The sequence below is a fragment of the Lissotriton helveticus genome, chromosome 4_1 (assembly GCF_964261635.1).
Source record: "Lissotriton helveticus chromosome 4_1, aLisHel1.1, whole genome shotgun sequence".
Classification (NCBI taxonomy): domain Eukaryota; kingdom Metazoa; phylum Chordata; class Amphibia; order Caudata; family Salamandridae; genus Lissotriton; species Lissotriton helveticus.
Window position 1 is genome coordinate 554,927,232 of NC_136063.1, and position 14,521 is coordinate 554,941,752.

Here is a 14,521-nt window from a genome sequence, read left to right on the forward strand (position 1 = left end):
CTTTCTTCAGAATGCAGGTGACTCACCACTTATGGAAGTTATGATTAAGCTCTTTTCAAAGCATAGATGCACAAAGGTTTAAACCACATAGTACTATTATTTGGATGTAGAGGGTCAGAACATTTTTGACCATATACCAGCTTTTGATCTTTCTGAAGGGGGATCTTGATGAATTTGACAGAGGTGTTGTTCAATTGGACAAGTACTTCTTACAGTTGTGCACAGGTATAGGTTTTTTACAAGGACACAAAACCCGACTGAAAGCATTGATATATATGTAAATGTGCTGTGAACTTTAGCAGTAAAGTATGAGTTTCAAAATTTCACCTCGGAATTAATTCAAAATCAGATAATTGCAAGATGTTAGTAGAAGAAAATTCAAGGATGACTTAACATGCACAAATCCATCTATAAACAAAGCCATTGGCATTGCAAAAAGCAAACATGCCAAACAACTTTTGCTAATGCCACAGTTTCTGGGGAGTGGATAATAAACCCATTTTAGTAGTGTCCCTGACAGTAAGAATTGAGTTTTACGAATGTTAATAGACCAAGAACTTCTTTTAGAGAATCACAAACAATGATTTGTTTTCAATGTGATTCATTGTCAAATGTTTCCACGTTTAAGAATTACTCTGCTTTATCTCAGCAGTTTATACATTGTGGTAAAGTTGGCCATTTCTTCAGGGTATGCAGAGGTGTGAGAAGCAGTAACTTTCTTTATGTACTCAGTGAAGAATGTTAAAACATCGAAAATAAATTTGTTGAGAATAAATAACTAGTTTTAGTGTTGAGGGGTGATGATGTAGATAAAAGAATACGCATTGCTGATCCAAATATTGAACTACTTACAGTAAAGAATGAAATCAGACTTCTTGTGGACACAGGTGCGTTCATTACCATTGTGTTTCAGGAGGAGTTTAACCCATTGTCGGCTGACAAACCCCGATGTTGTAATTGTTTCATTTGAGGGCAGTAAAGTAGATTCAACTGGTTATTTTTGGGCTACTATTTCAATTTTGGGTGAGTTCATCAAAGGGAATGTCTATGTAGCGGACAGAGGTATTTATGTTCTTGGGTGGTCACACTAAGCAGAATTCAAAATGACTATAAAACCTGGCTTAAACAGACATGTTACAAATGAGAGGAATGAAGTAAATACACTGAAGGATAATTGCAGTTCAAAGAATGGTTGGGAAGAAGAATTTGAAAAAGCTTTTCAGGACAGGCTAGGTAAAATAACAAATTTAATGCATACGATAAAAACAAAACAGGGCGTACTACCTGTTAAACAGAAGTTAGATAATATTCCTTTCAGTGTAAGGAAAGATTTATCAGACATGAAAGACCTATGTTCACAAGGTGTTAATGAGAAAGTAGAAGGAACTTTATGGTTGTCTCTGATTCTCTTACTGAGGAAAAAATCAGGTAAACTTAGGATGTCTGTAGAGTTGCTTAGTTTAAATCAGGCTGTCTGGATGGATAGGTTTCCTCAGCCCAGGATTAAAGATTTGATAACAAAAACTGGATGCTCTAGCTGGTTTGTGGAGATAGATTTGAGGGCAGAATATTACCAAGCAGAACTTGACATTGAGCCTCATCATCTTACTGCTTTTATTACGCCAGAAAGAGTAGGATTGGATTTTGTAGGGACAGTGCCATATTTTGCCAACTTATATGGGGTATTTTATTGTCCTAATTGGTCATCACTCAAAATGGATTGAAATTGAACCAGTCAATCAACCAACTACTAAAAGTGTGATTGCATGTTTTCAGAAGGTATTTATCACAGAAGGATTTCCAGTAGGAAGAAAGGATTTCTAGCAAACTATTGCTAACCATTTCATTTTTTTCAAGGAATGATGCCACTATGCCCCTTTAGGATCAAATTGATTCTTTCAATGCTGCAATCTTAAATTCCTTAAATAAATGTGCTCCACTGAAAATGATTTAATCCACTAGGAACTCTCCCCCAGAAAAATGGTAAGCAGAGGATCTGAGAGAAACAAAACTGATCACTCTAAATATAAAGAAGAACAAAAAAAAAGTATCACAAAGCATTGAGGAAATCAAAGTAGTATTATTTTATTCGAAGACTTGAAGAAAATAGTAGCTCCTCAAAAGAATTATTTAAAATTGTGAAGGAACTTGCCCAACACACTTGCCTCACCCAATCAATGTCTTATACAGAGGCCAATTGTGAGGAATTAAGGAATTATTTTTCGACAAAACTGAAAAAATGTATTAATCTTTTGATCTCCAACCATCTCCACATGGTTTTGTTCAGTCTCTGTTGGATCCCCACCCTGATGCCCACTTTCATCTTGTAAACCTTCAAACAATTTTCAGAAACACAGGCCCTTCAGTTGTTGTCAAATGTCATATTCGGGTCCTCTGTTTACCCCTTCCATCATTTTATTTATTGATTAAGCTCCAAGCACTCAACAGTACAATAACAAAAGTAATTTTGTAAATGAATGTCCAATGCCTTTTATTCAGACAAGTGTTCTTGTTGCTCTATTATTTCATCTGTACAAAATTCTTGGTCGACAGCAACTTCAAGCCAAGCCAACACGTGTTCCGTCCGTTCAGTTACAACTCGACTTCATCAGGGCTGAAATGAACAAAATTGTCTGGTAAGGAATGAAGGAGGTCAATATGTTGCAATATACCCATCACCAGGTCACCAGGTGTTGCAACAGTGGTAGCAAAGAGTTCTGTGATTCGTCCATATTGATGAGTGAATTGATGCAGTAGGCAAAGGTAAAATTAAGAATTATATATAGAAATTAAAGTAAAAATTAACCAGAATATAAAAGTGAATCCATGAAAAAATGGGGGCGCGAGTATGATAAGTATTGAAGACAGTCCCTGTCAAACTACACATGTGTCAACATGCACCTATCGTTCAAGATAACCAAGAAAGGCCACATCGTTCTCAATGTAATTGTGCCATTAGCAATTCGCATGATCCAGCACCTTGCTTACCTGAAAACATGAGTTATTATGTCCTACGGTATATCACCCAAAAAAATCTGCATCCAAAGTCTAAGGAACAAATAATCCAATGTAAATCAATCATATTCTTGTGTTCAAGTGTTACGAATAGTCTATCTTAACATTAATTACACTCACCCGTCTGCATGTCTGTATTCAATCTCGGAATATATAATCAATGGTATAGTCTCACTCCGCAAGTGTGAGGTCAATTGGAGATTATATCACCTACATATAATCGCATTATTATTGTGCGTCAATGTCATATATGTCAAGTGGCACCCAGTCATCTGTATTTTCTCTACACAGCACTATTTAAGCTGTGCCTATATTGTAAAAAAATAACACAAGTATAAATTAACCCGATAGCTCGGCACGGGAGGCCAAGATGCACCCTGTCATCCGTATTCTCTACACAGCGCTATTTAGGCCGTGCCTATATCGTAAACAAGCATAATACATTAACCCGTTAGCTCAGCATGAGCGGCCATCAAAATTAAAAGGAACTACAAGTAGTATAACTAGATCTATCATACCAGTGGCTCACTCGAGTATCCTTATCCAAAACCGAACTAACACCATGTACCGACAAGAAGAGTACGCCTGTCGACTTCAAATCTCTCTGCGTTGTGCCCCGGCGCCATCTTCCACCTTCAATTTCAAGTTGTTCGGGACCGTAAGTAAAAATGATCTCAGATGGGAGCCATGTTGTAGTGTGTATACATCACATGTATCAACAATTACTTGACACATGTCTATTGAATGCCACGTATAATGTAAGAGGTACTTATTATTATAGGCAGCAGAGTACGTGCAACACATGTCTAAATCTATAGATTATTAGGCACAAAAGATTCAATACAAAAAATGAAGAAAGGACTGAAAAGAGTCGAAATTGCCGGCGGCCATCTTGTAATTCTTAAATGGTAAAAACAAAATATACTGTTACTCAATCTATACCTCATATTTAATAAATATGGAAAATGTATATATCTATAACACCAAATTATCCATATCCACATATGTAATTGGAACATCTCAGTATAAACAGTTATATAGGTCAGTGGCCAACCAATCTAATTCAGCGTTACCACGTATCTAAGTTAAGCATAGCTTCAATACTCGCGATACGACAATTGCACCAAAAGCAATAAAAAAAAGAGAATGCATTAGTAAATTTTGGGCAAAACGCAGAACCGCAATGGAAAAGCATAAACAAAGAATTGTGAAGAAAGAAAAATAGAATAAAAAGGGGCATTAATACCATAATAATAATCAGATTAAAAAAATCATGCAAAAGGAGAAAGATGAGAAACTATAATTTTCTTGTTTCTTAGTATCAAAATCGTCATCTTTGGGCTATGAGCAAGATTGTTTTTTTTAATTTTATTTTTTTATATATTTTTATTGATTATAACACAAGAATAGAAATGTACATATCGGGTATCATGTGGTGGAACATATTGTAGTGGTGAACGGGCAAATGAATTGAGGAAATACACAACAATTATAAGCATCTGAAAGTCATCAATACCAGCGTAGAGCCGGGGCAGAACAATACGGTACAGATAACCTTAAGCAAACATCATCGGAGCCCGCCCACCCAGGATACAGGATATGAAGATCGGACATTCGACACCCGGATATGAGGAACAAAAAGCTCAGGAGAATATGCCACATCTCTTGTGAAGAAGGAAAAAGGGAAAAAGAAAGGCCATAGAACAAAATAAAGGAAAGAAAAACAAAAAAAAAAACCTCAGCCCCCCAGCCTGCACCCCTGCAGATGGCTACGACCTAACCCCACTAGCAGCGTGCCTGTCGCCCACTAAACTAAACCCCAAGGAAGGGAAAAGATGGAGGAGGAAATGTCATACAATACGATACGGGCTCCCGGACTCCCCTCCCCCCCGCCAAAAGCAGACATCCCCTACCGTCGTACTAAGCGAATTAAAGCAAACTAATAAGCAAACAGATAGGGGAGTCACAGAAAGAGAAAAGACCTTCCCGCCCAACCCCCGGCACAACAGAGGCGACAAATCCCTTTTCGAACATAGCCATTGTACCAAACCCAGACAATCAGACTTCCATCTGGCCCCTACGCTCACAGAATGCAACCCAGCAGAGCCAAAAGAAAGTCACCGTACCGATCTCAGACAGTCAAATTCAGCCCTGGCCCTTACGATCCATCGCACAAACCCCATCCAGTAGGAACGACATAGTAGCAAAAGAGCCAAAACGTTGTAGAAAAAGGAGATCAATATATCCTGAAAGGGTCAAAAATGTTAATTCTCGAAGTCTACCAGATACACGAAAGTCAGTCCAAAAAGTATTAATGGAAGTCTCCAGAAGCGAAGGAAGAAATGAGTCCTGTGCGGGCGATGACTCTGCCGATCTTGCTAGTTGTTCAGGGGCTCCAGTAACGTACCACTGTAGTCGTGCATAGACAAATGGCACCAGGTTTAGATTATGTTCGGGGGTTCTCCTCTCGAGTTAGATCAAGCTTCGCGGGGGTCACCGTATGTTGCAGGTCTGACACAGGGCTGGAGTCCGGTCTCAAACACACAGTGTCGATGCTTACAGTCAATTTGTGGAGAGCAGCCTCCATTTGCAGGTGATGAGCCCCGATGGCGGCCATTACGGTCCCCAGTGTTGGTCCACACATCGTCCGATCCATCTCCGCTTGTACGATAACAAAGCAGGTCCTCAACCCCGGAGGCCGGCTACTCCGGGGAAACAGACAGGAGCGGGATGGACGGAGGCGGCGGGCGACTTACAGGCTTGGCGCTCTTTACACCGTTTCCGCGAGCGGGGGCCCCACCCGCGGACCCCAAGGGATGCAGCAGGGTCCCGGGACCTGGCCCCCCACCGCAGCGATCACGTCTCGTCGCCGTCCGTCTAGTAGTCGCCGGGACCAAAGACCACCACCAGGATCGAGAATAAGTTTCACTCCGATGAGACCGGACTCCGCCAGGTACCCGCGGCTGATGTTGTTCAACTGAAACCCGGCTGGGTCAGTAATCGAGGCCCCGGCTCACACACTGGAGTAGGCCCGAAAATAAAAGACGGTGTAACTTCGTCAATAAGAGCGATAAAAGCTCCGGGATTGCCCCCCTGGGCTCAGCAACGATTCAGACACACGGGAGTCGGGTGGGAGGTCAGGATGAATTTCAGGATAGGTCCGCCAGCGACGGAGGTCGACGGAGCCGGGAGCTTATGTGGCCATCTTGGTTGCTAGCGTAGCTCCTCTCTATGAGCAAGATTGTTGATTTATGGAGAATGACCAAGTTGTCAATGTGTTTCTTGTACATGAGACATTTATGTATAGAACGATGACAATTTTGATACTAAGAAACAAGAAAATGATTGTTTCTCATCTCATCAGACCGTGATCTTCTCCTGTTTTTGTGGGGGATTAGGTGGCTTTCCCTCCTACTGAAGCACCAAATACAAATAGTCATAAGGTTTATGGACAACTACTGACCCAATTGGAGTGTGTGCCATTACCCAGCCGCTGCTTCTGTATTATTATCAATTTATTTATTCTAGATTAGCCACTATTTTATGTCCCAATTTTACTCATATTTTTAACCAATAACTCGTAGAGGCTACCTATCCAGAAATCCGGAAGGAACCGGTACAGTTACCCCTGGCCAAAAAATCAGGCATTGATGTGTCCATCCTCTCCGACTATTGGCCTTTATCACTTCTCTCCTACATGTCAAAGATTCTAGAAAAATAAGTGGATATCCAATTTACTCATTTTCTAGAAAATAACAAGCTTTTGGATTATTCCCAAACAGGATTTTGTGCTACAATAGCACTGAGTCCACGCTGTTAGCTGATATTAGAACCAGACAAAAACAGGATTCAGAGTCAACCACAGCACCGAGACAGTGCTAATCACCGTGACAGACAACCTCTACACCCTACTTGACAGAGGAGTATCTGCCGTCCTGTTCCTCCTACACCTCGCTGCAGCTTTCAACACCGCCTCCCACTGCTCACTCATCAAACAACTACACCAAATTGGAATCAAAGACAATGCCCTTAGATGGATGCCATCTTTACTCTTGGGGTGCACCCAAAGGACCTGTCTCCCACCTTTACCTCACAACCGAAACGTACCATCTGCTGCATCTGTCAAAGTGTGTCCCTCAGTCCTAACCTCTTCAACATCTACATGACGCCACTACCTGACATCGGAAGAGTCCACGACATCAACATCATTTCCTACACAGACAATACCCAGCTCGTCCTCTCGCTCTCAGCAGACCCCATGGCTATAAATTTCAGCTCCCACAATTGTATGAAAAACGCCTCCTGGATGAAGGATAACTGCCTGAAGATCAACACGGACAAAACTGAAGTGGTGATCTTCGGCAGCCACAACTCCCATGGAACGACACCTGGTGGCCATTGGAACTAGGACCCACCCCCAAATGGAAAACCCATGCCCGGAACCTCAGCATCATCCTGGATCACAAACTCTCCATGAAACAACAGGTAAACGCCGTCTCCTCAGCCTGTTTCCACACTCTCAGCATGCTCTGCAGAATCTTCAAATGGTTCCCCATCAGCACCAGAAAAACTGTGATGTAGGCCCTGATCCCCGGCAGTCTTGACTACGGCAATGCACTCAGCACTTTCAATACTGTCTCCCATAGTTTGTTGATTAACAAACTCCACAAATTTGGCCTATATTTACATGCACTTTAGTGGTTGAGCTCTCTTTTGGATGAATAGAACACAGATAGTCCTGTTAAGGACTTGCAGATCTTGCTCCTTCACATCCTTCTGTGGAGTCCCTAAGGCTCCTCTTAGAGCCCCACTCTTTTTAATATCTATGTTTCTCCTCTAGTAAAAAATTGTGAGGAAATAGGGTTTCAAACTCGCCTCTTATGCAGACAGCACCCAGTTGAATATATCACTGGGAGAGAAACTTGATGAGACCCCAGGCAAATTACGAGCGAGCCTGATCAAAGTAGCAGGATGGATGACAGACCATTGTCTAAAAGTAAATGCAGAAAAACAGAGATCCTGCTACGTGGTGGGGTACGTTTGATTTGAGATGCCTCCTGGTGGCCAGCCTCCTTTGGGGATATGCCCACTCCTAAGAAATTGGCCACAAAACCTGGGAATCATCATTGGTGATCGTCTTTCCATGCAAGAACATGTTAAGATCACCTGTGGTAAATGCTTTGGCCTTTTCAAGCTTTTGAGAACATTATTTACCTGGATTCCAATAGCTTGCAGCAAAACCATAGTCCAGGCTCTTATAACAAGTAGACTGTACTATGGTAATGTCCTTTTTAAAGGCATGATGGACTACCTGTTTTCAAGGTTACAGGTCATCCAAAATGCTGTCGCTAAACTAATCTGTAACATGGACAGATTGAATTCTGCATTGGCTTGCCTGGCTTCTTTACATTCGCTTCCTATATGAAAAAGGGACAATTTAAAACGTTTAGGCTACGCTCATATCAATCTGCATAAAATGGGACCAGAGATCTTCCAGGCTAGAGTGGAATTTTATAGGCCCACTTGCAAATTGAGATCCCATGATCCAGCCCATGCTAAAATCAAATACATTAGGAAAATTAGAACAGATGGCCAATCATTTTCCTATTTAGCTACTGTCCAGTGGAACTCTTTACCTCTGAATAGTTGCCTCATTGATGATCATGCTAGGTGAGAAAGGTGTTAAAAAACTGTCTGTTTCCGGGATAATGCCTCTCATTATTGAATCTAGTTCTGTGGAGTACTCTTAGTGGAGGTATTAGGCAGCTGTCTATCACCATGATGTCCCACAGGGTATAAGAGTTGCGCTTTACAAATATGTAAAATAAATAAATAAATGGGAAATCATGACAGACAATGGTGTACAGTTAATTTCTTCAAAAATGGTTTCATTTCTAAACAAATTTGCTATCAAACATATCAGAACACCAATGTATCCCCCACAAAGCAATGGCAAAGTAAAGCACTTTACAAACTTTTGGTAGCCTGTATTCAGTCTACTTATAGAAGTAAAATGGTTGTCTTCAAAGCAATCAAAGATTTAGTGTGGTCATATCATACAGCACCACATGGGGTTACTGCAAAAACTCCTTTGTATGAGAGGTAGGAATGCGCCTATGGAGTTGTGCCAATTTTAGATGGTACAGTTGATTTCCAGAAAAGGGGATGTGGAACACCGATATGTCATAGAATGCTGTTCTTACATTTCAAAAAGAGATCCCAGGTACAGGGCATAAAGAAAGACATAGTAACACTGGCTTATTGATGCAAAAGATGAAAACATCTATTTATTCTGTGAAACACAGTATCACTAGGGGGGCGATTCTGATTCGGAGCCCTTCCGACCGAATCGGTACGTGTCGAACGGATTCCTTTCCGACCGAGCCATTCCGATGGGCTCGGTCGGAAAGGAATCAGACTCAGATTTCCGGATGGCCTACGACGGGCTTGTAGAGCCCAACTGCCATCCGGAAATCCTCCAGTACTCCCCCAGTCGCCTCTTTACGACCGAGGGAGTATGATGTCAGTTTTTCACTGCCTTTTCGTGCCGGTGTGTCTGGCATGAAAAGGCAGTCGGAAACTGTCTCTGGGGGCACCCAGCAGGGCCCCCATGGGTGTGAGACCGCCGAATGGCGGCCTGGGGCCACCTATGATGCCCCTCCGTTGATCCCTGCACCCGGTGGCAGGCACCTTGGGCTGCCGGCCTCAGGGTGCAGGGATGAACTGCACCCCTGTATTTCACATTGCAAGCATGCTTTCCGGTCGGAAAGCATGCTTGCATTGTGAACCATACAAATGTGTCCGAACAGGGTTCGGTCGCATAGTACTAGCAGGGCTGTAACCAACCAAAGCAGGTCGGTCGGTTCCGGCTCCTGACTCAGGTCCGTCCGACATCAGAATCGGCCCCTAGTTCTTTAGATGCAATAAATAACAATGAAAATATATATTATATAGATAACATACTTTATGATCATCAGACATACTACTACTCAATCGTACATACATACATTCCTTATCCCTTTCATTTACACTCTGTTAAAGAGATACATTGTGTATTCATTCATTATTTTGATAACACAAAGTAAAACAGGATGTTTCAGGATACTGATATAACCAAATATATACATGTTAGTGGCCAGAAAACAGTAATTCTGAAGAGCTAAAGATTTCTATGCGCGTTTCGGTATGTTGCCTTAATTAGGAAGCCACTGGATGCATAAATCCAAGTAATGTCTCTGTCGCACTACTGGGTATTTAGATAGGTCATTTAAAACGTTCCAGGTTTGTCTAGAAATGCCAATATATGTTGTGGATAGGTATGTAATTTCTGTTTTACATTCTGTGGCCGGCAGTTATCTCTGAGACACTGCTGCATAGCGGTGCATGGCTGTTGTCAATAAAGGCCTTTATTTCACCATTGTTTCTAGTGGATTCATTCACTTCCAAAATCTCAGTTGTTAGATTGGTTATTCTTCAGTAAAGCAATATGGTCATCACGGGTTACATTAAGCTACATAGGAGGTTGATGCTTATAAAAGACACCCCTGACCAACTCACTTGGTATGTCCCGCTGTGGGGGATATTCAAAACAAACAGGTGCATTGAATGAAGGAGGTCGTTGATACCTCTCTCATTGACAATGGTAGTGTATGGCGAAGTGATGGGTGGTTTAGATTAATTCGATTAAAAAAACGTGGTAGGTCTGCCACAGTTCCATCTTATAACATCGTTTTTCCATCAATTTCTCACATTACTTTTGCTTCAAATCTTTCATGTTTATTAATTTTGATTACCTTTTGTTTAGTTTTGTAAGGACTGGGTTAATTGACATTAGTTTTCACTCGTAACTATTTGTACACTTTTGTCCATAAGCATTCCCCTTCTCCTACCCTGACAAATGTCATCTGCTTTTCCTATCTCAGTACTGATTTTCATGACAAACTTTTCCCTATACCCGGAGCAAACTGACACCTGATAGAAACCATAACGTATCATAGCACTTAAGCTGAAATGTAATTGGGATGTAATATTAGATTTCTGTGTTTTCATTATCATTATCTACATCTCTTTATATGTACCTCTTATGTACAGGGACTGTTTTGTTGCAGTGCGATAAGCAGAAACATAAAATGGTAAAACTACCACTTTATGGGCCCCATTAGGATGTCGGGTGGATCGCCACCGCCATGCGGGTGGTGGCGATCCACCTGACATCCTTCCTCGCCCGCCACCTATTTCCCCCCGCCATATTACTATGGCGGGGGGATCGCGGCGGATGGAAAGACCGTCCAATGCTTCAGCTCCTTGACCGGGTGGAAAAGGGTTTCATATGGTGGCGATGTCTGTTAGACACTGCCATCCATATTAGGGTGAAGGCGGGGACATTCAAAGCATGCGGGAATGTCCTGTGGGGGCCCATTGAGGGCCCCCAGGAACTCTGGAGGGGTGGGGGGTGCACATAGGGGGTTCTATGGTACCCCCCTGCACTTCACTGTACAACGTGACAAGCACCGCACGGTGCCTCTCACGTTGTGCATTGAAGTGCACAATGTGCATTTTTTGCATTGCAGTGGGCGGTGCTGAAAATGTTAAAAATGCGGGATTCGCCCGCCAGTGTGGCGGGCGCATCCTAGTGGCCCCCACGCGACCGCCGCCCTCATGGCGGGCGGTCCCGTTTTACGTCGGGATCGCAGGCAGACAAAGTCCGCCCGCCATTCTAATGGGCCCCTATGTGTCTTCTTCTCGCAATGTGAGAAAGCAAAAGTATTTGGTTGCGGGCAGGTGGGTGGGCGGAGATACTCTACGAGCAGGGCTAGGCAGAGGAGGAGTGGTATGCTCACTCCTGAGTGACCATGACTGGTTTGGTCATCCCCTTGGCGCCGCCCAAACCAGTCATGCGCACTCTGCCCTTTCTCAATGCAGGCTGCAATGCAGCCTACATGGGGAAAATGGCCTCCCTATAGGCGCCTGGCCGGGCGCCGTCCCAAACAATCACAACGCTGCCATTGCAGGAGAGGGGAGGGAGGCTGCCTGCTTCTTGTTTCTGCCAGAGGCAGGAGAGGAGGAGCTGAGAAAACACGGGACCCTTCCGGCCGGCAGACAGGTAAAGTTTTTACATTTATAATTACATTTACCAACCCCTCCCTCCCCGCGCGACCTCCCACTTGCGATTAATGCTGGCGCGACTGCTTACTTAACGATTTGGGAACCCCGCATTTTTATCATGAAAATAACGTTATGTTATCAGTGTTTTTATAGTGTCTAATCGCCTATGAGGGTATTCAAGGGTCCTGAGGCAGGAATCTAGGGGTCCTGTAGCAGGTGTGTGAGCCAGATCTGAGGGCTTACTTGAAATGCGAGGTTTTCAGCTTCTTTTAAAAGACAAGAAGAGAGGAGAGAAAAACCTTTATCACTTTTGCTTTTTTCCAACCCCTTTAAAAGAGATAACGCCTTTAGGGTGCCTGTTTTGGCACACTTAACATATATAATTTTATTTAAAATCAAAAGGAGGATCTAATCTACTTCACATTATCACTGCTAACCAAACTTTTTTTGTTCTAATCCTATACCTACTGTATCACATTTTCAGCTCAGTTCTTGTTCATTTCTTTGTTATCATGTCTGAGATTACAGCTTGTCAAGTTTAGTGGCAGTAAAATCAGTTGGGACAACAATGACTATACTATCGATGTCAATGCTAATGGATGAGGCTAAATCCGCAAAGATGCCCCTACATCTATGCTTTATAAATTATAAGGCAACTTTCAACCATGTATATCGCAACATCCTATGGTCCAAATTGCACAGCTGTGGGTTGCCACAGCCCCTATTAAATCTGCTGATCAACTTGCACACAGACACATGGGTTCAGATAAAGCTGGGTGCTGAGTCGCTTCTGTCAAGACAGATACCAACGGAAAAAGGGCTTAAACAAGGATGTGTTGTAGCACCCACATTATTTAATTTAATTTTTGCAGACCTTGTACCGCTTCTAAACAATTGTACCTCACACGCCCCAAAACTAGGTGGCTTAACATTGCCATTTCTTCTATATGCAGACGACAAAGTCCTAATTAGCCAAACGCAAGTAGGCTTACAACATCTTTTAAATGTGACTCAGGACTATTCCAAAGCAAATGGTCTTAAAATAAATTTGGAGAAAACAAGAACTATAACAGTCAGCAAAAAAAGGCAAAAATACGCAGCTTGGTTCTGGGAAAAGACCCGAATTGAGGACACGTTGGAACATAAATACCTTGGCGTGAAAATAGATAAAGGCGGCTGATTCTTAGCACAAAGAACTGCATCAGGCATAAAGGTCTTACTCTGTCGATCTCTTTAAAAGCATTACACATCACACTAAACAGCCCATCAAAACTGCCCTTGGTACAGGTTGCCCGCACTAAAATTCTGCCAACAATTACCTATGGCTGCGACGTGCAGAGAAGAGGAGATGCTAAAATACTTGATACTACAGTAACAGCTGTTTATAGGGTCATTTTTGGTCTGCTCAAATGCATCTCGTGCGCAAATCAGGCTACACTTAGGCATACTGAACCAATCTTTTGCAAGAGAAGGGGCATATATCATCACCTTGAACAAAGTGCAGAAAGCCGCTCAAGGAACTGTAAATGAACATCTATGGAAGGAGTTACAACAACAAATTGCCTCACCCGCTGCCAAATATCTGAAAAGCTTCCTGCATAATATAGGGCAGAATAAGCTCTGGGAAACACTATCAACTACCGCCACGTTTAAAAAGCTGGTCTGGACGAAAGTCAAACATCTTTCATGGGTGGAGGATAAGGCATCTATCTCGAAAAGGGCACATGAATACCTATACGGCTCCTGACGCTCAAAATTACTTTAATCTGGGCTCTGCTAAAACCACAAAAAACAAGTTTTTTAGGTACAGGCTTGGTCTCTTACCCTGCATACAGCACCTTTCTCCTTGGCAAAAGGAAAAAGCGGGCTCTACCTGACACTTATGTGGCTTAGCGTCAGAAGACCAGCTGCAACTGCTATGTCTATGTAAAGAACTCTCACAAGAATGAGAACAACTACTAAAACGGCACTTCAATCAGCGAAGGGTATGCACCAGGAGACAAGCAGCGCTGGCATGCTTTGCACCAGACGAACCTCGACTGAACTGCTGTTTAGTAAAGTTCTTGAGGTCATGCTAAAAGAAAATGCCAGCACAGTAGTCACTATTTACCTTTATTCATCTAGAAACAGACATAAGTCCAATACAGAGGTTCGAAGTGATTGGTCCCCACCACTTACTCTGTTCTTGCCACTAATGCACTTTATACAAATCCAAAGCACTTCTCTGAACTCTAGCATAAGCATTGATGGCAAGTGTGGACTGGAACTAAGTATGTTGTACCTAATGACCCATGACCGAACTGCCGTCTAGCAAAGGTCCGGAGGCTATGTGGAAAGAAAATGCTAGCGTAATAGCTACTAACTATTTTAGTTGTCTGGAACAACTGAAAGCTTAATATGA

General features: G+C 42.5%; 1 protein-coding gene across 4 annotated transcripts in view; it reads right to left on the minus strand.

Moving 5' to 3' along the window:
• KCNB2 (potassium voltage-gated channel subfamily B member 2) overlaps positions 1–14,521 on the minus strand; it is a 1,207,953-nt gene that overhangs the window by 898,981 nt on the left and 294,451 nt on the right. The window lies entirely within an intron of this gene.